Source organism: Mus pahari, chromosome 13 (genome assembly GCF_900095145.1).
Source record: "Mus pahari chromosome 13, PAHARI_EIJ_v1.1, whole genome shotgun sequence".
Taxonomy (NCBI): domain Eukaryota; kingdom Metazoa; phylum Chordata; class Mammalia; order Rodentia; family Muridae; genus Mus; species Mus pahari.
Genome location: NC_034602.1, coordinates 93,428,478 through 93,456,219, shown reverse-complemented (window position 1 = coordinate 93,456,219; position 27,742 = coordinate 93,428,478). Strand labels below are relative to the sequence as shown.

At 44.6% G+C, this 27,742-nt stretch overlaps 1 protein-coding gene across 2 annotated transcripts in view; it reads right to left on the bottom strand.

The window, feature by feature from the left end:
• Lrrc8c (leucine rich repeat containing 8 VRAC subunit C) overlaps positions 1 to 27,742 on the bottom strand; it is a 90,674-nt gene that overhangs the window by 51,964 nt on the left and 10,968 nt on the right. For both annotated transcript variants that reach the window (XM_029545256.1, XM_021210519.2), the window contains one exon: positions 12,252 to 12,322. The gene's annotated coding sequence lies outside the window, so the exon portion shown is untranslated. The remainder of the gene's footprint in view (positions 1 to 12,251; positions 12,323 to 27,742) is intronic.

The window sequence follows — 27,742 nt, the reverse complement described above, 5'->3', positions numbered from 1 at the left end:
CAGGGCAGTGGTGCCAAGGACCCTAGATGAATCACTAAATGTATTAGACTTGCAAATAACTCTTCCCAATTATTTCTCTCACTGTATACCTTTGATCACTTCCCCAACCCCTCTCCAAATTGTACAAAGCCTGAACATCTCCCCTGAGAAAAGGAGACTATGACAAACATGCATGGTCTCCGTCGCTTTCTTTATTCCCATTTCTCTCTAGGTTTGTGATTCCCCATCAAGGACCATGGAATAAAGTGTCCTGCGGGCCGGGACACACATGCACTCTTCTTTCACTCACACACACACTCTCCATACATGCCTCACATTCTTTCCTCACTCATTCTTCACCCTCTCTCCTCACTCTTCACGTGCTCTCCTCACTCACTCTTCACACTCTCTCCTCACTCACTCTTCACACTCTCTCCTCACTCACTCTTCACATTCTCTCTCCTCACTCACTCTTCACATTCTCTCTCCTCACTCACTCTTCACATTCTCTCCTCACTCACTCTTCACATTCTCTTCTCACTCACTCTTCACATTCTCTTCTCACTCAATCTTCACATGCTCTTCTCATGATAGCTCGCCTTTTTCTTGCCCCAGTCTTTTACTGATACTCCAATAGCAGGTAGAAAAAAGACATTGTATAATCATTGCCAAATCAAATTCAAAAGAATAACCACATTCCACAAAGATTCAAGAATTACAATTGTTCCCCAAAGTTTCAAGCTTCTCTATTCCCAGGCCTATAGCCAAACTAATAGTAATTGTAAACTTATCATTATTTAAACTTCAACTTTGACTTATTATACTTCAGAGCTCAGAAGCCAGCTACTTGCATTTACTTGTGAAGCTCTAATGATAAATGACATGGGCAAAGCTGCCAGGCAATAGCGAGAAAGAAACAAGTTAACCTTTAATTCAATAGTTCCTCTAGCTTCTGCTTCTGCACATTGCACACAATGACTTCCCTAAGAGTCCCAGTGTTTTGACTTAGTTTTACTAATATAAAATTTTACACATTCTATACTTGCTTATCCAGGAACTACTCTCAAGTGTTATGTAAAACTTATTACATAACTTCAATAGATTTTTTTCTTTCTTGGGGTCCCAATGTTGGCTTTATTTTATTTTCTAATTATTTCTTCAAACTTTCTTTGTAAGGCAAGCATTAATCTGGAACTACCATTGTGCAGTTATTACACTGTTTCCAAAATGAAAACACAGAGCATGCACCTGGAGCATTTTGGAACATCTAGTTTCACAGAATTCGCCAGAGCAAAAGGAGAAAGAAGTTAAGAAAGTCAGATATAATAGAATAATTATACACACCAAGGCCCACAGAAAGTCTGTCATGCACAAATAAAATCTATACAGCTGTTGTCTAGGGCTAAGGTTAGGAGAAATGGGAACAACTGCTTTTACAAAGAGTTGCTGTGGGCTTCTGAGATGTCTCCATCCCGGCCTACTGCAGGAAGTCCCTGTCACTGTATGCTGTTCCCAGCACAGTATTATCTTTTGCTCTGCAGTAAGTCTATTAGGTAGGCACTGGCTGGCTTTATAGAAGATGAAACCTACATACAAGTTAAATAGCATCCCCAATGTTACAAAGTCTGGGAAAGACAGAGCAAAAACTCTAACTCCAATCTGTCAGACTCCAACATCCGAGCTCATTCCACTTCACAGTCTACTTCATGGGACATCCAGCCTTGGTACCCACTGACAAAGGCATCCATTCGGGAAGCTAGCTATCTCTGGATTGTATTCATGGTGACTGTGTTTGTGCGTTGAACACACAGCCCATGGCTCTGGCAAAGGAAGATCCAAACTAAGGAGAGAGCTTTGAGGAGGCTCAAGGGACCCTTCTTTTTCCATGCAGTCACTAATGTGGAACCTACCCATCACTCATGAAAAGCTAGAAAAACAGAGTTTTACAGAGCCCCGGGATCACCTCTATCAACTCATTACACTCTTGGTTATACTTGCTTCTGTGTGAGGCTAAACCCTTGGGCGGAGAACATAGTTCCCAAACCCTGCCCTGTTCCAGTCTCCTAATTTAAGGGTATCTGGATATGATTCCAGGAACTCAGCATGGCAAAACAGCAAGTACCTTCTGTACCGAGAATTGAATACTGGGAAACTTACACCAAATTACAATACAAGGACACTGACTACTTACTTCCCCCTCATTGTTCTTGTTCAACTCAATTAAGTTAGGCTACTCATTAACCATCTCTTGCCCCAAGAAGATTACCAGATCTCCCTTCCCTCCTCTGTCAGCCAAATGTTCTGTTTAATTACAGAACAAATAAATAGAAATACCAAACAAACACACAAGATGGTGTCTTAGTAAGGGTTTCTATTCCTGCACAAACATCATGACCAAGAAGCAAGTTGGGGAGGAAAGGGTTTATTCAGCTTACATTTCCATACTGCTGTTCATCACCAAAGGATGCAGGACTGGAACTCAAGCAGGTCAGAAAGCAGGAGCTGATGCAGAGGCCATGGAGGGATGTTCTTTACTGGCTTGCCTTCCCTGGCTTGCTCAGCCTGCTCTCTTATAGAATCCAAGACTACCAGCCCAGAGATGGTCCCACCTACAAGGGGCCTCTCCCCCTTGATCACTAATTGAGGAAATGCCCCACAGCTGGATCTCATGGGGGCATTTCCCCAACTAAAGCTCCTTTCTCTGTGATAACTCCAGCTGTGTCAAGTTGACACAAAGCTAGCCAGTACAGATGGGTTTCTGAATCGGCTAATTTATATGGCAAACCTTTGTATGACAGTGATAGTTTTAACTCCTGAAAAGGTGTATTTTCTCCACTTGCAGATACATTCACAAAAACGGGTTGGCTTTCTATGACTAGTTTCAATGTCCAATTTAAAAATAAAATACAATGACTATTTCTGGTTCCCCTGCTCATCTCAAAATATTTCCCGGACTGAAAACCTTTGAGGTATATTTTATGTATACTATTCCAGGAGTACGGAAAGCTCTTCCTAAAGCACGAGTGGCAGCCTTCATCCTGCAATGAGTGTGGTGGAAAGACCCTCAGACAGTGTAGTGACTATTCCTGGTTGTCAACTTGACTATATCTGGAATGAACTACAATCCAGAATTGGAGGACTCACCAGTGATCCAGATCTTGAGGCTGGAAGACACAAGTTCCTGACCTGGATCTTGGCATGGAGATCTTTAGACATAGTGGCCATGAAAAGCTTAGGCCCAGGCAAGGTTGTACACACCTTAAATCCCAGGAGACTAGTTCAAGGTCAGCCTAGGACAAAACAAGCCCCAGATCCAGGCATGGTGCTACACATCTTCAATCTGGGTCACACCTTCTTCTGGAGACCTACATAAGGACATTGGAAGAAGGAAGAATCGCTCTTCTTCATCAGCTTGCACTTACTTGCCAGAACCTCTGTTGGAATCTATTTCTACAGAAGACCAGCTTTAACAACTAGTCTTGTGGGACTGAGCAACTACTAGATTCTTGGACTTCCAATTCACAGCTGCCCATTGTTGGGGAGTTGGACTGCAGACTGTAAGTCATTATAACGAATTCCCTCAATATAGAAGGACATTTCATATGTTCTGTGACTCTAGAGAACCCTGGCTAATATAGACACAGAGAGGAGCTCTCTGGAGCCATAGCTCCTATAGGAGATGTCACCTCACCAGGACGCTCACACACCCTTAGCTCTGGCTTTCATTATTCTACCAAATATTTCCATGCAGGCCCCTCTATGTGCTCCACGGTTTCCTCTTAAAAATTTACCAACATTCGTAACTCATGCTCTAACTGATTGGTTTGTTATAGAATTTAGAGACGTCAAGACAAGTCTAAGATTCCTACTCATCTCTGTAAAACCGAAAGGAGTGGCGTCATCCCTGAGGAACAGAGGCCTTAGACTGTAGGGAAAGCGTGTTTGCATAACACATGGGAGCCGCGCTACTGAAAATCGTGCTAGGTGTCTAAGAAGATGACTGTCATAAGCAGCTGGATAAGGCAGACTGGAGTCGGAAACTCTCAGCTGGAGGAACAATCTCAGGAGTGTTTGGGGCATGTGAAGTGTTACCAGGGGACAGGATAAAGCCACTTAGGGCACATGCAGACAGGAAAGCTGTCTAAGGACTTCCTGAAACAAAGAACACTTTGCTCCAGATATGGAGCTTCCTTCCTTCGCACGGATTCCACGTTTGGAGATGTTTTCTTGGGTTGCCCTTTGAGAATATTAATACCAGGGGCGGGGGGATGGCCCGGTGGTAAAGTTCTCGGATCTGAGTTTCAACTCTCAGCATCCACATGAGAGCCAGGCATATAGACATGGGGGAGTTGAGAATAGATGAACTCTCTGGGGCTTGTGGGCAGCCAGTGAAGCCAAATCAGTGAGTTCCATGCTCAGTGAGAGACCTGTCTCAGAACACAGGGCGGTCATGGGCGACAGGCAGCATCAGCGTCTGGGTCCCACATGCATACACATGCACACTTGTACAGACACATGCATGCATGCACGCTTATACAGACACATGAAACCACAGAAAATGTACATATGCCACACATATGCATGTGCATGCAGCCCCTGACATGAACTCTTGCACAGCAGTACACTATCCCGGGCACCCACACACGAAATTTTGCACATAAGTACACTGTCACACAAACTAACTCTTGCACAGCAGTATGCTATGACACGCTCCCTGCCACATACTAACTGTTGCACAGTAGTAAACTATCCAGTGCACCCACAATCACTAAGTCTTGCACAGCAGTACAGTATCCCCACCCCACAGTAACTCTTGTACAGAAGTATCAAATACACACACACACACACACACACACACACACACATACAGAGTAACTCTTGCACAGCACTACATCTCTCTCTCTCTCTCTCTCTCTCTCTCTCCCTCATGATGCACACACACACACACACACACACACTAACTCTTGCACATCACTACACTATCAAACACTCACACATTAACTCTTGCATAGCAGTACATTATGTCACTCTCTCTCACACACTTACATACACACTAATTCTTGCACAGCACTACACTATGTCTCTCTCTCAAACACACACACACTAACTCTTACATAACACTATACTATCACACACACACTAATTCTTGCACAGCACTACACTATCACACACACACACTAATTCTTGTACAGCACTACACTATCACACACACACACTAATTCTTGCACAGCACTACACTATCACATACATGCCCACTTGCACAGAACTTCTCTCCCCCCCCTCTCTCTCTCTCTCTCACACACACACACACACACACACACACACACACACACACACACACACATTAACTCTTGCACAAGCCTAAACTATGCCAAAACTCTGAACCCTTTCACTGTCATACCCTCTTCATGGTGTTATCTTCGCTCCCTGTGCTGTGCCTCTGTGTTCTTCACTTGTGTTTGGTCTGCGTCCTCTATGCAACATAAACTCCTCAGGAACCATGGCCTGACCTTCACTCCTTCCTCCTTTCCCAAAACGGTTTCTGGCACGTACATGCACTCACTAGATAACTGGTGAATGAATGAGTGAAAATAAGTGTACGCACGTCTGGAAATCCCCTCAGTTGTGGTTGTCAGAAATGCACAGCAGAAGAGCTGCAGAGACGGCTCAGCCATTGCGAGCCCTTGCTTTACTTGTAGAGGACCAAGTTTGGTTCCCAGTCCCACACAGTCTTACAACCACCTGTTTGTAACTCTAGTCCCAGGGTCTCTGACGCCCTCTTCTTGCCTTTGTGGACATCAGTGTGGTACACAGACATCTGTGCAGGCACTCACACATAAAACAGAAATAAGTAAATCTTTATAAAAAATGAATATAAGAAATATTTGCTTGACTCTTGGAATTTAGAGTAGGTGGACTTTGTTTTGAGATGAGAAGAGGGAACAGGGTTGGGCTCTCCTGAAGCATGAGCTCCTTTACAGTGTGACTAGCAGAGGCACAGTCACTCCATGGCTGCACTGCTGACCTCATGGCCTTCCAAGACCCACCCTGGAATGAACTTCAAACTCCAAGAGCAGAAGTGCTGGCCTTCGCTGAGCAATGGTTCTTTCTCAGTGATAGTTTAGGTCACAGTCCCTAAAGGTACATGGCCGGTAATGAATAGGCACAGTAGAACAGGGGTGTCACAAGTGCAGGGTTGTGGTAGGTAACATGGGAGCAGGCTGACACTTTTTATCCTCTTTCAAGGAGATACTGCCTGAGTCCTTCTTAGGTGACATTAAGGGACCTAATGCTGTAAACAGCCATGGTTGGAGGGTTCTTATTTTGAAGAAGAATGCAGAGAAATAATTATCTATCTATCTATCTATCTATCTATCTATCTATCTATCTATCTATCTATCTATCTAATCTAATCTAATCTAATCTATCTATCTATCTATCTATCTAATCTATCTATCTATCTATCTATCTATCTATCTATCTATCTATCTATCTATCTATCTATCTATCTATCCATCCCAGCCATTTATTTACCACCACTCCCCATTTCCACCTTTGGAAGTAAATCCCAGAGCCCTGTAAACTTCAGATATGCCCTCTACCGTTGGTCTACACCTCCAGCCTCTATTTCTGACCAACCTCTACCATTACTGTGATCCACATCACGATCGCAACACAACTGGATGACCACAGGAGCCTCTTAGTAGATTTCCATGCTTCTACAATAGAATGGTCTCCACTGTGCAGCTCGAAGGAAACTCTTAAAACGCTGGCCTTCTCCTGTGAGCCAACTCTTCCAACAGTTCTCCATCTCATTCAGGGAAAAGGCCAAAATCTGTACAAAACCTCTACACTCCTGCCTTTAGCTAGTCAGCTCTGTCCTGCTCACTGTATTTTCTGTAACCTCACTGGCCCTTCTAGACAGTCCTAGAACATTCCACATCTACCCCCAACTCAGGACCTTCAACACCTCTGCATAGAATTCTCCTCTTCCTGGCAGCAGTTCACTTTTCACCTTCTTTGGGGCTTCTTAAGTCTGATTCAGATCTCAACCACCTTTGACCCCGTCTCCACCTCTTGTCAGTGACACCGCAAAGCCAATTTAACGTTTACCCCGCAGTGCACACTTCCTTTTGTCTTCCACACCAGTTGAATATTCGACAGATTTTAACTGCATATGTTTCCTTTCCTGTCTTTGCCCATTTGAAGTCCCACCAAAGCAGGAATTTCTTTTGCTTGATTTGAAAGGTATTTTTGTCCCAACTGTTTAGGACAGCATCTGCCTATGGCCTGTGTTCCTTACCGAATAAAGAGAACTGAATAAAGAATAAATAAAGAAGTAGAAAGAGACTGTATATCGAAGTGTCATGGGAGTGAAGGCAAGCAAAGGGATACGGGAGGCTAACAGATGAGTCAAAGGCTTGTAGTGTGTGTGCACACTCCAGTGTGTGCAAATGCAAGACACCTCAGTGCAGTGCATGGTATCAGCATTCCATTTTGTCAAATGAGAAGTTCAGGAAGGACTGGTTAAATGAATGCATAACAGATTATAAACAAGATTGAAATACTGTGATGGGAAAAGTATGTCAAGTTACAGGCATAGGCAAGAACTTCACAACAGGACTCTAGGTGCTGTGAAACAGGGCCAACGGTCCAAAACGGGACCTCATCAGACCAAAGAAACAGCTAATCCGAGAAGAAGCAGTCTATAGAATGAGAAAACAATCCTCTTGTACATCTGACAGAGGATTAATAGCTAGAATATACAAAGAACACAATATGCTAAACAAGACATCAAATAACCGGTCAATACATGGACTAATGAGATGTTCAGATCCCCAGAGATGGACCATAGATAATAATCATGAAATTCAGTTCCACAAGGAAAAGAGAAATGAGCTTTAATGCAGCAGTGAGATCCTGTCTTACCTCGGCTAGAATGGCAGTCATTAAGAAAATGAACCAGGTGTGGCACTCCATGCCTTTAGTCTGAGCACCCAGGAGGCTGAGGGCAAGCATGTACACATTCCAATACCAAATACAAAGTGCTTTGTGAGTATGATGACAGGTAAGCCAGGCCTACATAGTGAGACACTTTCTCAAGACAAAAATTAAACAAAACTCTCAAGGGAGTCTAGGACAAGTCTGTGGGTTGGTTATCTCATGACAGAATGAAAAATGGGTACTATATACTATATAGAAAGGTCCCTGGGGTCCTGCTAGGAGTCCTTGGGAACCTTTGTGAGCGACTTCTGAAACATAGACGGTGCTTCATGTTTGAGTACATCTGTGTAAGTATGTATCAGGAACTGCCCTGTGGGGAATCTATTGCTTAGAACCCTGGCTGAGCTAGGATTGCAGGATTTACTGGGAATCCTGGGGGGAATACGCCATGCAGGTGTGGGGGTGTCTCTCGATGTTGGCCACATGGCTGAGCCACTCATTCCTGAGTGAGTTAGACTAGAGTCCGGCATAGGACCTAACCGTGGGGTATTTTATTTTAGTTTGTGTTCCAGGGTTTTACTTTTTAGATAGAGGGAGCTTTGTTAAAGCAAGAGTAACATTTTTAGCTTCTGTTTATCAAGCAAACACAGGAGTAGGACCCTGAGTTTGGACCTATTTTCCTAGAAGTATCTTAAATAAAAGTAAAATAACACATCTGAAGGTCTTACAGGAAAACTGAGCTGTGTGCTGCTCTAACAAGCATTGAATTTGCTTACATAGAATGGTTTCAGTATGCCATGATTGAGTATCTGATTGGCTGATCAACTGGGATTGAACAGGTCTTTAACATGCTACACACATACTGTACCACTGAGCAACACCCTCAGCCCTGGATTTATTTATTTAATTTTTGACACAGGATATCACTGTGTAGCTCTGGCTGGCCTGGAACTTGCTATGTAGATGGGGTTGACTTTGAACTCATAAAGATCCCTAACTTGGCCTCCCAAGGGCTGGGATTAAAGGCAAATGCCACCATGCCTGGCCAGGCCCCTATTTTAATATCACATCTTTAGCTTCTACTTTATACTACAGCAGGACTGACAGACTCCCCATGAACTCAGCTTTGGAGAAAAACATCCTGCTGGAATAATACTGAAGGGTACTCAGGCCATAGCTACAGTAGCCTATTTTGAGAGCCTGTGGCTGACTGTTTTCATATACAATCCAAGATCAACACTTCCTACCTGCTGTGGATGCTCCTTCACTGCTTGGGCTATTTATATATAGTCTCATCTATCTCTCCTCCCACACTGCAAACTGTAAGGGCAGAGACTTAGAGCCTTATTCGGGCACTCCCAGCTCCTGACCTAGTTAGTTGCCTGGGCAGTAATGGTTTATATGACATGGAACTGTACATGCGAGCCTATGGTTTAGATCCATCAGATAGTTTCTGAACATGGATAATGCTTTGAACAGAAAAGTTATGATGGGGTCTGTATTTGTTTGATTAATGGAAGATAATATTATTGAACTTATTTAACCAAGATGCCCTGCGATGTATAAAGGAGAACCCTAGAATACAAACTAGAGTTTACAGTGTACCAAGAGGGCAGACACCTCACATAAACTGCATCATTTAAGTACTCACTATGCCAAGACTCAAGGTCCTACAAGGCTACATGTATGGGAGAAGTTGAGGTTTCAGTTAACTATTCTGCGTGGGGTTTTTCAGGGGAAGTCCAGGGGTCTGAATGTCACCTGGGAGCCAGTTTACAGTGCTGCAAGAGTGACATTCTATAGACAACGCTGTCATTCTTGGTGGAATTCATCAGCAAGGAGGCTGTTCTCTCTTCTCCCACTGTTAATCCAGCCCAACTTCACAGGAACGTATAGTAATTGTGCGATATGAGCTCACTGTGACACTATGTATAAGCACAGAGCATACCTGGATCTTACTGACCCTCACAGTCCTCTATCAGCACCCTGGGCACTGTCTACTGCAGGGCTATTTAAAAGCTGGGGGCTCTCACTAATCTCATTCCCTATGAGCTGACAACATATGTTTTGCTTATTTTCTCCCTTGTTTCTAACTCTGGGCTTCAATCTTTTAGCTCTCTAGCCTTAGGTCCTTAATAACATCACAGGACTTAAAAGCGGCCTCTGCTTCACTCAGGGCTCGGATGAGTCTTTTGTCTGGTCAGCAGACAGCCCATAGCATATTTACATTAAATATTTGTCATTATCACTCGGTACAAGAAATAACAACACACAAGTTCAGGTTGTAAATCTATTGCTTCATTTTAGGGAGAAAAAGGAGGACTTGCTCAGCCTTGCCCATACGTGAGCCTAATATTAAAACAGAGACAGCATTTAGAAGAATCTTTCTTAGACTAAGGACATGGATGTATATTTTAAAATCGTGGTCATCCCGCCTCCCTCGCTGCTTCTAAGTAAAATGCCACAGAGAGGGAAATGTTGAGATAAGCAGAAAGACTATCTGAAAATGTTCACGAGGTGAAGAGTTCTCTCTCATCCTTTCGGATTACACGCTAAAAAAACAAAATGTATCTCAAAACAGGCTTCTTTCCAGGTTTCCAAGCAAACACACCCAAATAGATGAATTAATTTATCAGAGTCTTGCCTGTCCTCAGATGCAGTCCTTAACATTGCGTGCGATGTCGCGCAAATTATTCTCATTCAGTGAGAATGTCAACAGGAAGAGAGGTCTGATGGAAACAAGAAGCCTCAGAGCAAATGAATCTGGAGGCTCAGATGAATCTCTTACCGAGATGCTGGTTAAGCCAAACAGCTGAGAGGCCAAGGCCATCAAGGAAAGCCTCTGTACTCGGGCTTGATGGTCTCCCACTATGAGGCACTGACGATGCCCCCATCTGGATGTAGCCAGTGGGGGATTTGGAGAGCATTGTATCAATAAAAAACATGTAGTCAAGGGAATGTAGTGAGGGAATGCAAAGACACCACAGGTACACCCTATTCCCGAGGGGCTTCTAGGGATGTACCTGCTCCAGGTACCAGTGACACACCTTATTGCCTCCCCCCAAATATTTTTGCTTTGACTTTTAAAATATTCTTCAGGGTGAATCTCAGTTGGTCGGAGTGCTTACCTAGTGTGCATGAAGCCCTGGGGTCCATGCCAGCACTTCCCAAACTGGCTGTGGCTCCCCAAACCTATAATCCCAGTGCTAGGAAGTTGGAGGCAGGAAGATCAGAAGTTCAAGGTCATCCTTTGTTATGGATGGCTCTGTGCTGCTTGTATTTTTACGGTACTTCAGCTTTCCCAGGAGTCATGCACTCAGGTGGCTTCTTGTGAACCAATCCCCTAATGAATAAGGGAGCCAATCACTGGGCGAGTAGGTGGGACTTCCGTCTTGGACAGAGGAAGAGAGGAAGCAGGGGAGAGTTAGGTCCTTCTGCAACGGGGACGGCAGAAGGGTAAGATGTAGCTGCTAGCGTCTCTCAGTATCATGGTGGACCCACAGGGATTTGCCACCAGAGGAGTCGGATTGTAACAAGGCTTTCAAGATTTAAGGTTACTTGTTGCTCCCAGAGATTGAGTTACCATTGTTTCAGAAGTAAGTTTGTGTTGTGTTTTCTTTCACGCAGTGTCTCCTCTGGGTTCAAGGGAGAAAGGTACAGCAGCAAAGGGTGGGTTTGCGAGATGTGCACCGCAAAGGTTGTGGGGGATTTCCAAGCATGGGTTTGGCGTGGTAGTGACCCACCAGTGGGAACTTAGTGAGCTGGGTGGCCAGACCGTCAGAGCTGATAGTAGGGGCAATCTCAGGAACATGATGGTTCTCTCTCTCTCTCTCTCTCTCTCTCTCTCTTTTTTAAAAATATTTCCTGCAACAATCCTTAACTACAGTGTTCTCAGCCACCTGGGATATATAGGACTCAATGAAACAAAACAAACAAAACCCAAACCAAACCAAACAGAGAGCTAAAACTAACTTACAGATATTCTTATATAATAAAGGTCATTATGCATTGTTTGATTTGGGTCTAATTTTTTTCCTCTGGTATTAAAAAGAAGTTCATCCCAAATGTTGCAGAAGCAAACTATGGTCACAGTAAGTAACTTCCAAACAATAGTGACCCTTGCTTACTGAGGTCACTATCGCAGTTAGACATACTATAACAAAGACATGACATGCTTACAGTACCAACATTACATCATAGCATTTAATCCAGATGATTTGTGCAAATTTTGTTCGTTATGAGCTGAATACAGTTGCTTTGTGCATGAAGACTGGTTAAAAAGCCCTTAGAACAACAGTGAAATTAATTAAAAATACTCCTGTTATTACCTTATATGTATATGTTACTTCTCTGAACATCTGTGGTCCCAGAATCCTTAGTCATAAGCAGCCACATTAATCTAAAAAATAAAAATAAATGCATGTCATCTTGACTCCATTTTGCACAGTATGTTCTGTTCAGCATAGCAGTTGCAGTGTAAACTTTATTGCCAGGAAGATCTAGGCTTGCAACAGGACTCTATGGGATGGCTTTTAACATCTTTAAATTATGAACAATTAGGGAAAAGTACTGGCAATAAATGTAACAACTATGATTATTTTAAAAGCTAAATAGATAGAAAAGCTCAGCTTCTATCTTGGGATCTTTTTGCATATTCTATGTGCGCCTCTACCTGCTGTTCATGGAAAGTGCCTATAAGAACTCTCAAACTGTGGTGTCCTCTTTAAAACATTTGCATTGTGTGATGTCTCCCATGTCTCAAGATGAGTCGAGTGTCTTCTAATAGTCCATCTCTAATCTATATGTACCAGTCAAAACCCCATGAGCATCTCCACCCTAGAGACCCCAGATGAGCAATCTAGGTTCTCCAGGCTCTGTGTCTTGGTTCCTACTCAGCACTGGGTACCACTAGAGTATGACCCAAAGTTTTCAAGAAGCTTCCATAGCCCAAACCAACAATGATACCAACTGAGGAATTCCTTAGGAACAAGGGTCCATGAGTGGAGAACACATTACCGCTGTTTCCGTAAAAGGACACCACACTGCCAGACTGCCTCCCAACTACTTATGTGTATACTCAGATGTACGTTGCTCTCTTTTACAGGATGGCAGTTAATGCTGAGAATATGTAACTGATGAATGCTTCATCCTAAATCCTAAATGATGTAGAGCCTAAATCTGTCATCGTCCCTCAAGGCCCAAGGAACATGACAGAGGATGGGACAGGAAGAATGTAAAAGATGGAGGATGTGGCAGTGTCATGAAACACTGCCATCCAGATATCACATCGCCATTGCAAGCACACATGCTTGTGCGCATTCACCTGCACACACACACACACACACACACACACACACACACACACACACATGCACGCACGCACCACAGACATGCACCGCAGACAGACACACCACACAGACACACACCACATGGACATAAACACACACCATTCAGACATACTGGGCTGGAGTGATGACTCAGTGGGTAAGAGCACTGACTGCTCTTCCAGAGGTCCTGAATTCAAATCCCAGCAACCACATGGTGGCTCACAACCATCTGTAATGAGAACTGATGCCCTCTTCTGGTGTGTCTGAAGTCAGTTACAGTGTACTTATAGGTAATAAATAAATAAATAAATCTTTAAAGGAAAAAATACACATATCACACACACATAGACATGCACACAGACACAGATACACACACACATACACATACACATACACACACACACACACACACACACACACACACACACACACACAGCAGCTAAGAACACTTGCAGAAGACCATACCTTTTAACCCATCATGGATGGAGGAGGTGTCCATGCTCCATCCCTTTGCAAGCAGCTAATAGCTAATAATGGTTGCTGAAGGTGGGAGTGAGGCCAGTAGGGGATAGGTAAGAAGGAGATGCTCACAGGCAAGGAAGGGGGCTAGCAGTGGGTAGTGGGGTAAGTATAATCCTAACACACTGCATACACATCTGAAACTGTCAGGCACACAACAGCAGCAAGGGCCAATCCAAACCCTATAGGATACAGGTGGTTAGACCTGCTGATGTGACATTTAAATCATTCTGAGAACACAGATGCACCTACAGGGGTCTACCAGGTATTATCAAACTGAGCCTAAGGGATTCCGCTATGGTTTACGGGGTTGATATGTCCTCTGAAGACACATGTCCTAAGAGCTAAATCCAGTGCTTCCCTGGGAATGATCGATGCCACTTCTCTTACTACACTGATCAGTTCTGGTGTCCTGCTGTCCTTTCTCCGGCTCAGGGAGGCTGGCATTCCAGTGCCTTGCAGGTGGGTATGGTCATGTGACTCAATGTTAGCTAATACAGTGTCAATGGAAGTGACATGCTCAACCGCTTAAAAATGAAGGAATTCGACTTCCACAAACCCTCCTCCATGTTTCTTACATGGGACTGTAGACCTTGTAATAACTGCTCTTTTGTTTGTTTGCTTATGTTATCACCTTCCCCAGTTTTCCTTCCAGAAACCCCTAATCCCATCTTCCCTCTTCCTGCTCCTATGAGGGTGTTCCCCTACCCACCCACCCACCCACTACTGCCTCCCTGCCCTGACATTCCCCTACAGTAGGGCACCAAGCATTCCCAAAACCAAGGGCCTGTCCTCCCATTAATGTCCAACAAGGCCATCCTCTGCTACATATGCATCTGGAGCCAGGGGACGCTCCATGTGTACTCTTTGGTTAGTGGCTTAGTTCCTGGGAGCTCTAGGGGGTCTAGTTGGTTGATATTGTTGTTCTTTCTATGGGATGCAAACCCCTTCAGTCCTTTCTCTGACTCCTCTACTGGGGACCCCGTGCTCGGTCCAATGGTTGTCTGTGAGCACCCGCCTTTGTATTTGCCCGGCTGTGGCAGAGCCTTTCAGTAGACAGCTATATCAGGATCCTGTAAACAAGCAGTTCTTGGCATCCGCAGTAGTGTCTGGGTTTGGTATCTGTGCATGGGAAGAGGATCCCCAGGTGGGGCAGTCTCTGAATGGCCCTTCCTTCAGTCTCTGCTCCACACTTTGTCTCCCAATTTCCTCACGTGAGCATTTTGCTCCCCCTTCTAAGTAAGACTGAAGCGTAACTGTTCTTAATTTGTCTAGCTATGGATACATGTTAGCCATGGTAGAACATCAAGGCATAGGCAAGGCAAGCCCTAAATGTCCTATGACCATGTCCAGAGTATTATAAGGGAGAAAGAGTAATGTCCTTGTTGTTTACACAACAACTATGTGTGTGTGGGTGGTGGTGGTTGTGGGGCCAAGGGAGGATGAAGGGCGGATCCACAGGGCCGATTTTCATGGTCATTTTTTTCCCCAGTGACTTTTGGCTTTAAAAGAAATATCCTATTGAAAACATCAAGGATGTAGACACGGCTCTAAAGTTCACATGCTTTTACTACATTTGTTTTGTTGACACGGGGTAGGGTGTTCACATGTCACTGCACATGTGGTGGTCAGAGGACGATTTTTCAAATATCCATTTTCCTCTTCCACCACGTGGGTTCTGAGGATTAGACTCAAGTCGTGAGGCGTGGTAGCAAGCACCTTTACCCACTGAGCCATATGAACGAGTCTAAATGCTTCTAGGAGTTAAAATATAAGATAGTATGTGAAATTTGGTCCTATAAGCTGAATGCTTTTAGCTCTGCTCTCAGATTTCTGAAATATATAGAGAATCTTTTATCTAACGAGGGGTGCATCACTGGATGGAAGCGTGAGAATGTTACTTGAAGAATACTTGACAAGAAGCTCAAGGTCCAAACCTACTGCATCAATAAACAGAGCTACATATGGAAATACCTCATCAGTATTCTTGATTTCTCTTTCCCCACACACACTTTTGAGCTGTGTCAGGATAAAGATGACCTAGGTTCAATTTTGGAAGGTAATGAGAGATTCGAGGAATCCTGCCACCCCCCCCCACACCCCCAGCAATGATGTTAAACTGGAGGTCATACAAGAGAGAGGCTGTTGTGACATATGCATTGTAGTGGTTTGTATTTGCTTGGCCCAGAGAGTGGCACTATTAGAGGGTATGACTCTGTTGGAGTAGGTGTGGCCTTGTTGGAGGAGGTGTGTCACTGTGGGTGTGGCTTTAAGACCCTTATTCTAGCTGCCTAGAAGCCAGTATTCTGCTAGCAGCCTTCAGATGAAGATACAGAACTCTTAGCTCCTCCTGTACCAGACCTGCCTGGATGTTGCCATGTTTCTGCCTTGATGATACTGGGCTGAACCAGTCAACCTGTAATCCAGCCCCAATTAAGTGGTGTCCTGTAAAGACTTGCCTTGGTCATGGTGTCTGTTCACAGCATTAAAACCCAAACTAAGACACGCATGTACTAGGAAAGCCTCCAGATACTGGTCCCTTGATATTGGACTTCCCGATCCACACTGTGAGCCAAGAAATTTTTGTTCACTCTACGTTTCCCAGACTCTGGTATTTTGTTACAATGGCACAAAATGAAATACGAAGCATTTGGGTATGACTAGAAAAAACTAACAGCCATCATAGTAACAAATACATAAAAAAATCAAATGTTGGGGAAACAAAAGCAGAGAGGAAACCAGGGCTGGGGATGTAGCTCAGTTGGGAGCTTGTCTGCTTAGCATGCACTAGGCACAGGTCCAATCCTCAGCACTGCAAGAACTAAAGGTAGTGGTGCATGTCTGGGATCCCACTGACCAGTTGTCCATTGACCTTCTTAATTTCAGAGAATGGAAACTTTTTCATATAAAGGCTGAGATGGTTGGTACAGTGGCCAGGTTTGACAGGTTACATGCTCCATTTTTATACACTGCCTTTTAAACATGTAAACATGTAAGATCAATGTCAGAAGTAGATAAGCAGCCTGAGGAGCCAGGCTGTGTGAGCCCAGCTTTGTCATGGCCTGTCCTGGATTCTGAGAAGCCCCAGGCAGTCTCAGCCCCACCCCCCCCACCCCCCCAGGGAAGCACAGCTGCAGTTATCGGCTCCGAGGCTGAGACACTGCAGTTTGAGCCGTGCACTGTGGAAGTGTAAAGGCCACTTGGAAAGACTCCTGTCTATACGGGACTTAAGAGGACTTACCATCTAAACCGGGAGCAGGCTTGGGAACTGGGCTGAGTGGAGGCTTCTCCTCAGGGTGAGATTTGAATAGGGTTGTGCTGCACGAGTGATATAAGTCTAGAAATGAGGTGATAAGCCTTAAGTGTCTCTCCCACATCTTAGGTTTGAGGACACCCGTTACCAGTCTTTTATTTTGACCAGTACTACATGTCTATTATATCACAGAGACAACTAAAGCCCCGTAAATAAAGCTTGGGATGGATGAGGAAGCGCTGTCTAAAATACTGAAATTCAGAATGAACAGTACAGGTCCTTTGTCTGAGCTACCAAAGGGCAATTTAACTGGCCCACTCAGTGATTAAGGGAGTACGGCTTTGTTTTGATTTTCTGATTAGTTCTGGCTAAACTCCAGAGTTGTGCTTGTGTCCAGAAGAAAACACGTAATGGCGTTCGTTTCCCTGAAGCACCTTCCCTAGTTGTAGATGCAACTGGGCAATGTTATTGTAACATTTTTTAAAAACGGATTTGTTTATATTTTCACGTGTGCCACATGTGTAAGCTACCCTCAAAGGGGAGTCTTGCGAGTGTCGGATCCCGTGGAGCTGCAGTTACAGGGCTGGGAGTCACCATGCAGGTGCTGGGAATCAAACTCAGGTCCTCTCAAGAGCAGCCATTGCTCGCCACAGCTGAGGTACCTCTCCATCCTAAGCACCCATTTAAAAAGTAGCCCCTGAGAATACCGGAAACAGTGTGACCATTCTGCTAGCTCCCTCACACTCATGAGCTTAGCAAACTTTTGGCGTGTTTGACTCTAGAGAAAAGTCATGTTTCAATTTTTTTTGAAAGATTCTCCTTTGACAACATTCAGAGAAGTCTGGTGTTTTGCCTGCTGTAGTTTGTTTGCCCCTGGTGCGTTTTCGTGTGGATTTGCATCGGTCGAACAGTTAAGCTGTAGTTGGGAATTTGCTCAGAGGTCACAATTTGCTCTGGGACATCTGCCTGTCAGCCAGAGGCTGTATTCAGGGTCCTGCCTACTTAGACAATGGACTCCTGAGGTACTCCATAGGTCGACACCTTCCCCTTGGCCTGGAACACAAGGAGGGAAGGCTCCACAACCATAGAGTTTGTGTTTAAGGAGAGCATCTACTTTGTACACGTCAGCTACATCAGCTATGTTGACATTCGCAGAGACTGGGGAAGCTGGGATAGGAGATTTCACCAGTCCAGAAGACAAAGGGTGAAAGGAAATTTGTGCAGCTGACTGTGAAATGAAGTAGTACCTTCCAGAGACCTGGACCCGATGAGTTCCACCACAGAAAGCCTCAGGGTCCAAATGCAGAGCAGCTCACAAGAGGTTTCACCTTTCACGGACTGTTTCCTCCTTCCAGAGAGAAACTGAATTTGACGTCACCTTTCCCAGACAGTGGCCAACAAGCACTTTATATATTTGGAGCATGGGATTTGAAAACTCCCCCTTTCTCCACGCTGAGGGAAAGCCATTTACAGAGGCAAACCGGGGGTTGGGGGGGGGGAGCTGGTGGGTTGGGTACATGTTTGCTAAGGATGAGGAACAAGACATCTGCAGGTATCTTTCAGACCCCTCCTCTCCATCTATGGCGCTCTATGCCCTCTGGCCTCAGGTTTGTGAGACAGGGTCTCAATATGCAACTGGGGTATCTTGAGGTACAATGAGGGTGGCCTCCAAATCCTCATCCCTCCGTCTTCTCCACGTTTTAGTCAGAACTTGCACCTAAAATGTAGAGATTTTTTAGCAGAACTTAGCAAGCAACAGTGACTGAAATGCAAAAGCTTTTATGCTCTTACACCAGCACTCGCTATATACTGGGACTTTCATGGTCCCAGAAGGTGCCCTGAGGGGGAGTGAGTAAGTAAGTGGCTTATCCAGCTTTGAACTCTGAATTACAAGACCAACCTTCTAAGTAATATATGCCTACTTTTGTAATAGCACTACTGTCATGGTTGGATCTGAAGCCTGCACTCCAGGAAAGAATCCATACCTGCCACTATAAAAACCTGGCCAAAACCCCATGGCTGGTGTGACCTGAAGTCCTGGGATAACTGACTACTAGCGTCCAACTCTTCTTACACAGCATCAAAACACATGTGGTGGTTTGAATACGCTTGGCCAGTGGGAAGTGGCAGGAGGTGTGGTCCTGTTGGAATGGGTTTGGCCTTGTTGGAGGAAGTGCATCACTGTGGAGGTGGGCTTTGAAGCTCCGCCCAGTTTCTCTTGGCTGCAGTCAGATCAAGATGTAGAACTCTCAGCTCCTCCAGTGAAGGTTCAGCCTTAGTTGCAGTTGATGGCCCAGGACTGAAGGGGTCATACAAAGAACTTAAGGCCTGGTCCCATAAAGGGAGCCTGTGTAAGGCTATTATTGGTGAAGCCTAGTTGCAGTGAAAAACCCCGGTGTGTTAGAGATACCAGTACCATGGGATGATCACCAAGAACAGAAGCAGCAGTGGAGTGTAGTCAACCAGAGCCTAGAATGCTACAGAGGGCAGAGCTGGAGAAATGACTTAAGCCCTTTGGAGGAGTCCAGAAGATCATGTGTGGTCCCATGTGTGGATCAAGCTGTAACGTTGAAGTTGCCTTGAGACCCCAAGATGTTCTAGATATGGGTGCTATTGGACACCTGCTGAGGAAAGCTACTAACAGGGAGTGGAACCAGCCCAGGAGAAAGAAGTGTGCTGCAGTCAACAAAGATGAGAGGAGCTGGAGATCGGAAGACCGCTTTGACATTAGATGTGCAGATGCGGAGTTTGGAGTTTGCTTAGCTGATTTTTTGGCCTTGTTTTGGTCCAGTATTTCCTCACGAAGATGCTTTGGAATGGTGATGTATCTCCTGTGTTGTTGGAAGTATGTGGTTTGCTTTTTGATCTTATAGGGGAATTACAGTTAAGTGATTGGATGAATCTCAGAAGAGACTTCGAACTCTGGACTTGTAACATTGTTGAGATTGTTATAGATTGTGGGGACTTCGAAATTGGACTAAATGTATTTCTCATTATGCTATGTTTAGGTATGTCCCTCCATAGGCTCACGTGTTTGAACAAGTCTGTGGGGGCCATGGAGTGGACTGTGATGGATTGAATATGCTTGGGCCATAGGAAGTGGCCCTATTAGGAGGTATGGCCTTATTAGAGGAAAGGCACCACTATGGGGGTGGGCTCTTAAGCTCCACCCAGTACAGAAGAGTCAGTTTCTTCTGGCTGCAGTTGGATCAAGATGTAGACCTCTCAGCTCCTCCAGCACCATCCCTGCCTGGATGCTGCCATGCTTCCTGCCATGATGATAATGGACTGAACCTCTGAACCTGCAAGCCAGCCCCATTTAATGTTGCTTTTTATAAGAGTTGCCCTGGTCATGGTGTCTCTTCACAGCAATGGAAAGCCTAATGAAGACACATTTTTATTTTCAGGGGCCTCTTCCCACCCAACAGTGGCAAATACAGAGAACTGAGAGAACGGATGCTCAGAGGTAGACAAGTCGTGCACACCATCCCTTCAAACATTCACTCAGGAGGCACCAAGGAATAGGATGTGGAAAGACTGCAAGAGCCAGAAGGCAGCTGCCAGTGCCATCTTTTGGGTCAGACTCAGCCATTTGTAATCAGAAACTCAGCAGAGAGCTGCTCACCCGATGTAGCTGCATGAGAATGGGGCCATCAACAGTCAGGCTGAACTATATGCTAGATCCAAGGACAGAGGAGACATGACTGCCTCCAACCAATCCAATGGCCACACAGACGGTCCTGATTAAACTAAAAGCCACAAAAACAGAACAAGGGGTCATGAATCTGGGAAAGGACTAGGCCATGTATGAACCTGCCAAAGAACAAATTTCATTAACAAAACCTTGAAGTTCAGTTAATATTTCCGATAAGGAATAACTGATCAGAATTATTTTTGTTCAATTCCATCAAAATGACCACCAGTATCTCAGCACTGATTCAAAGAACATTAGACCTACTTAATTTAAAAACACTTTTATTAAAGTATTAAATAAATTTATTTTTTTTTAAATTTAAACTTAATTTACAGTCTGTTCTTTGAGTCCCTGACCTTGTTATCATTTCTGTTATTTCCTTCTATGTTCTGGGGTTTAATTTACTTTCTCATATATAAATATAAAAACGAGATGACTGATATGAAGTTCTTTGTGTTGTTTTCTGTTGTTGATTTTATTTTTGTTTTGGTTGTTGCTTTTTAGCAGTGATAGAATACACTCAGAGCTTCGTGTATCCCAGGCAAGACCTCTGCCACTGAGATACATCCCCAGCCCTGTATGTTTTTCCTAATATAAACACATCAAGCTCTGTGACGCTTCCTTACCCACCTCTCTCTTACCGTTTACCTACAGCCCACCCATGACTCATCTTAGCTATGTTTAATCATCTTTTCCTATTAATTTTGATGTCGTGTTTTAGCCTTCAGCTGGAAATATTTTAACATTTTCTTGAATGTGTTTTTGACTCTAAAGGTACACAGAAGTTACTCATGTGACTCATAAACACTGGCCTTTTTCTAAACGTCTCTACAAATATTTAAGTGTTCATACTGGATAGATGGCAACCAAAATTCCAAATATTTGCATGTGTGTGTCTGCCTGTTTGTCTGTCTGTGTGTATGTAGTGTGTGTGTGTGTGTGTGTGTGTGTGTGTGTGTGTGTGTGTGTGTGTAGCTGCTACCCAAAGAGGCCAGAAGGGGCTGGAGTTATGATTGTTGTCAGCCCCTGATGTGGGTACTGGGTAATAAACTTGAGCTCTCTGGGAGAGCCTCAAGTGCTGTTAACTCCTGACCCATTTCCCCAGGCCCCTTTAAATATCCTAGTCTTAAATTTTTGGTTAAATTCTATTGTGATAAAACAAACAAACAAACAAGGTTTCTGTGTCCTGGTTTTTTGTTTGTTTCATTTTTTTGAAATGTTTATTGGGACTGGAGAGGTGGCCTAGCAGTTAACGGCACTAGCTGTTCCTCTGAGGGACCCAGGTTCTGGTCCTGCATCCACAATGTGGCTAACCATCATGATGCCAGTGCCAGGGGATTCCATGTTCTCTTCTGGTGTTCATGAGCACTGCATGTACACGGCGCACAGACACATAGGTAGCTAGAGCATACACGTGTGTGTATGTGCATGTGCACGCGCACGCGCGCGCGCACACACACACACACACACACACACACACACACTAATCCAATCCTTTTAAAACATACATATTGTGCACATGAGTATGGGCTCCTGTGAACCACAGTGGCGGGAGTGTGGAGGGTTCTAGGTATGACAGTCAGGTCACTGGGCTTGCACATCAAGCACCTTCAGTTCTGGGCCATCTTGCTGACCCCTAGTTTTCTTCTTCTGAAGGAAAACATACTCTTTCTTCTGACTGTAATCATCCAGTGGATGTATTTCACCTTCTCTGCACACCTTTGTCAGTTTCTCTTTGTGTTTCCTCTCTCGTCACCAGACCACGGTGACAATCTTGGGATGGTTTTGCTGTGCTTGACCCACTTGCCCTGTGCTGTGCTCTTGGGTTTAGTAAGTTTATGTTCTATTTTTATCTAGAATGGGCATCTGACAGCCATTATCTGACAGTTTTTCCTTTTTTCCTATTCTTCTTGAACACTGCTTTTCTCTTTTCATGACTTTATTCTCGTTTAGCGCTGAATTTACTCCCATGCTGTAAGTTTTTGTTTATTCACTTGCTCCTGGGGCGCCCGTCTTCTGTGTGATCTACTCTGTGTGCTGCGGGGATCTCGGTGCACCAGGAGCTCAGGACTGAATGGCTCATCCGACCAGAAGCTCAATATCTGCCCTGGCACACCTTGGGCACTTTCCTCACACCCATGTGATCAGTGACCAGAGAAGCTGCACTGGATCACAGCCCAAAGTCAGCAGCAGCAGCAGCATTTCAGCCCCACAGACCCTCTGCCCGCCCTTGCCAACCACCACCATAATGCCAGGATGATGCACGCTGCGCCTGTCACTCAACATGTGTCAGACTCTGGGCTCTGGGGATGTGCATGCCTTGACAGACCACCACCATAATGCCAGGATGATGCACGCTGCACCTGTCACTCAACATGTGTCAGACTCTGGGCTGGGGATGTGCATGCCTTGACAGACCACCACCATAATGCCAGGATGATGCACGCTGCGCCTGTCACTCAACATGTGTCAGACTCTGGGCTCTGGGGATGTGCATGCCTTGCCAACGCACCACCATAATGCCAGGATGATGCACGCTGCGCCTGTCACTCAACATGTGTCAGACTCTGGGCTGGGGATGTGCATGCCTTGACAGACCAGGCAGTTTCACAAAGGCTTTCAAAGTAAACACAAAGATTTGGATCTCTTGCCAGACACTGGTGGTGCATGCCTTTAATCCCAGCAGAGGGAGGTAGAGGCAGTGGGATCTTTGTGAGTTCAAGTCCTGTCTGGTCTACAGAGTGAGTTCCAGAACAGCCAGAGCTGTTGCACAGAGAAAATCTGTCTCAAAAACAAAACAAAACAAACAAAAAAACAAACAAAACTTGGACGTCTTGATTGGCATGACTTTGTGTGGTTTTCTGGGTTAACAGTAGCAAACCACTTTTATAAGTTACCCAAGGCTGCTCACAGGAAGAGATGGCTGTAGTATTGATACATGTGTCACTGTGTGTCAGTTTCTTCAGACCTTTTCCTCTCTTCTCTTTACAAAATGTGTGTATGCATGTGTGTGTGTGTGTGTATGTGGGTTTGTGTGTGTGTGTGTATATGTGGGTGTGTATGTGTATGTGTGTATGTATGTGTGTATGTATGTGTGTATGTATGCGTGTATGTGTATGCATGTGGGTGTGTACATGTGTATGTGTATGTATGTGTGTGTATGAGGGTGTGTGTATGTGTTTGTATATGTGTATGTGTGTGTATGTAGGTGTATATGTGGCTGAGTATGTGTGTGTGGGGTGTTTGTGTGTATGTGTGTGTGTTTTTGTGGGTGTTTGTGTATGTGTATGAGAGTGTGTGTATGTGTGGGGGTGTGTATGTGTGTATGTGTATGTATGTGTGTGTGGGTGTATGTGTGTATGTGTATGTAAGTGTGTGTATGTGGGTGTATATGTGGCTGTGTATGTGTGGGGGGGTGTTTGTGTGTATGTGTGTGTGGGGGGTGTGTGTATGTGTGTGTTTTTGTGGGTGTGTGTGTATGAGGGTTGTGTGTGTGTGTATGTGTGGGGGTGTGTATGTGTATATGTGTATGTATGTGTGGGTGGGTGGGTGTGTATGTGTGTATGTGTATGTATGTGTGTGTATGTGTGTTTTGTGTGTGTGTATAAGGGTGTGTATATGTGTTTGTGTATGTGTGTGTGGGGGGGTGTATTTGTGGGTGTGTATGTGTGGGTGTGGGTGGGTGTTTGTGTATATATGTGTGTGTGTTTGCGGGTGTGTGTATGTGTATGAGGGTGTGTGTATGTGTGTGGGTATGTATCTGTGTGTATGTGTGTGTGGGTGGGTGTGGGTGTTTGTGGTTTTGTGTGTGTATGTGTGTGGGTGTGTATGTGTGTGGGTGTGTGTATATGTGTGTGTCCACATGTTCTCTCCAGTGAGTTCTGAAGTTCACCGTGGGGCATTTCGTTCTAGACTTCCTTTTTGTTATTTACAGTTTCCATTTCTTTGCTGAGTCCTCATGTGTGGAGCTTTTACATTGCCCCTTCCAGGCTGCTAGCAACAGCAATTGTAACCTGTTATTGCCTAATTCCAACATTTGGCTCATCTCAAGTTAATTTCTGCTTACTCCTTGTCTTACTACGGGGTTACATTTCCCTGTGCATTTTCACACCCAATAACTGATTCTGACACTGGACATCCTGATAAAAATTACTGCTCTTTTAGTTGCAGCAGCTCAGCGGTGCGGTCATATTCAAACTTTGAACTCGATGTGCTGCAGCAGACAGGCAGTGCCTCAAGCGTGGACTCCGGCCAGCTATCTGCTCAGCCACCAAAGTCCCTTAGTACTTCCGAGATCAGGCAAACACTTGGAGGGAGTTCGTACGCAGATCTGGGGGCTTTCCCTTTACTGTGCAGTCACTGGACGCCTCCTACTTGACCCTCTGCTTTTCCAAGTCCTCCACAGGACTGCTGCATGTGGTTTAGGACTTAGCAGCTTCCGAAGGTAGGAAGTGCCCAGAGGATCCAGGAGATAGCCCTCCATTGACCTAAGCGGGGGCGGATCCCTCTCTTAGGGAGCCCTCCACCCTTTCTTGCTTCCCATTGTTCTTTCAGACCCTCCTTGTCTAATTTATTTTCTGAAATATATTTGCTAAAGCAACCCCCCCTCGAAGAATGATTTCTAATCCTTAATTTAGCATGTTATTTCAGTGTGGAGTACCTTTAATAAGCAAAACAACAAAACCAAACAAAAACCAGAAGTGTCCCCCATAAGCATCCACGATAGCTGGCTATGCCAGATGCTTACTTACATCACACGCCCAATCTCTACTTCACTGGTACATTGCCAAAAAAGTCAGAAGCCCAGCTTTAGGGTTGAAGGGTTACATTCCTCAGACAGCTACCCAACATAAGCACACTCTAGAATTCTGGAACGTATACAACTTCCAGCATTCGAACACCATGGAAGCCAACATCTTGTGAGAAACGACAACAGGAAGAGCTGCGAGCATCGCCCCGTGAACGCTGAGCGGAGCACAGCGAGAGTCCTCTGAATAACTGAACATTTTGAAAGGAGACTCACAAAAGCACAACTAGTTTTTGTAATGGGTCACTTGCATGAACTTTATCCTAAGCCATAAAATAAAAGCTTATTTGTAGATAAGTCCACTATTACGGCTCTATCTACATCTCCCCGGAAAGTAAAATGTAAGTTTATGCCACTCATAAAGCTAGGAGTTCATCACTGTGTGCACCGAGACACCTTACTGCTCCGGGCAATGTATCAATATCAAATGTTTGTTACACATCTCTGCTTCCTAATAGTAACTGAGCAAGGCTACTTTGTGGCATGCTGTGCTGAAATGTCACATTTGGAAGGTAATGTCTTTAGCATGACAATCCCTCTTTAGTACTACAAAAGCTCTAGGGCTATACTTTTATAAGTGGGACATGACCTACCATAAACTCTCCCTGAACACTTCTGCACGATCTTCAGAATACCAACTGTGTGTGCCTGTGTTTGTTTGAGCATGTCCATGTGTTTATGTGGGTGCACATGCATTTGGAGGCCAAAGATCAACACTGCCTTCCTCAGTCTCTCTCCACATTATTATCTGAGACAGGGTCCCTCACTAAGCTGAGAGCTCATCACCTTGGCTAGGCTGGCTGGCCAAGGAGCACCAGGGCGAGCGCCAGGGATCTTCCTTGCTCTGCGTCTCCAAGTACAGGGGTCACAGAAGCAGACTGCTCAGCCTGGCCTTTTCATGGGAATTGTGGGTCTGAATTTGGGTTCTTGTTCCCGCACAGCAGGCATTTATCAACTGACCCATCTTCCCCAGTCCCAGAATCTCAAAATTTTAGGAAAGAATATAATTTCTGATGGACTCAGTGATATATATCATTAAGTCCAGCACTGGGAGGCAAAGGCAGGTAGGTTGCTGTGTGTTCAAGACCAGCCTGGTCTACAAAGGGAGTTCCAGGAAGTCATGGTGAACCAAACAAAAAACAAAAAAACAAAAAAACAAAAACAAAAAAAAACCCAGATTTGATTTGTTTTGAAAGACTCAAACTACATTTTTTTTGTAGAGAAAAAAATGTTGATATTAGGGGCCCCTTAAGAAACCAATGCTCAATAAGCTCAATAAGCACTTCTTGCTGTACCTTTTTAAAAGAAAGAGTGCAAAATGACAAGACATACAAAACAGAGTGGGTAGACACACCATATCCAACAGTAATAGTGAAACGGTGCTCATTTAGATTATGCTTTGAAACTATTTCCTGATATTTTAAAAAAGTATATTATCAGTGCTGGCCACCCTAATTCTAAAGATACAATACAAATGAAGAAATCTAAAAAGTGAGTGTACTGGTTAGTTTTGTGTCAACTTGACACAGCTGGAGTTATTACAGAGAAAGGAGCTTTAGATGGGGAAATGCCCCCATGAGATCCAGCTGTGGGGCATTTTCTCAATTAGTGATCAAGGGGGAGTGGCCCCTTGTGGGTGGGACCATCTCTGGGCTGGTAGTCTTGGATTCTGTAAGAGAGCAGGCTGAGCAAGCCAGGGGAAGCAAGACAGTAAAGAACAACCCTCCATGGCCTCTGCATCAGCTCCTGCTTCCTGACCTGCTTTAGTTCCAGTCCTGACTTCCTTGGTGATGAACAGCAGTATGGAAGTGTAAGCTGAATAAACTTTCCTCCCCAACTGCTTCTTGGTCATGATGTTTGTGCAGGAATAGAAACCCTGACTAAGACAAATTGGTACTAGCAGAGTGGGGTATTCCTGTGACAACCTGACCGTGTTTTGGGGAGGACTGTGGAAGGACTTTGGAACTTTGGACCAGAAGATCCATTTGGTGTTAAGAGCTCTGTGAGATGTTATGTAGGAGCTTGGAAGATAATGTTGATAACAGTGCAGAAGATGGAGGCCTGGTTTGTGTAATTTCAGAGGGAAGATTAAAGACTCTTTTCAGGGCCATTGTTACTTGGATTGTGAAGATTCTGTGGTTCTGGTTAGCTGGGGCTGAAGAATCAGCTGTGATTAACAAGATACCAGAACTACTAAAGTGAAACCTTTTCCTTACTGG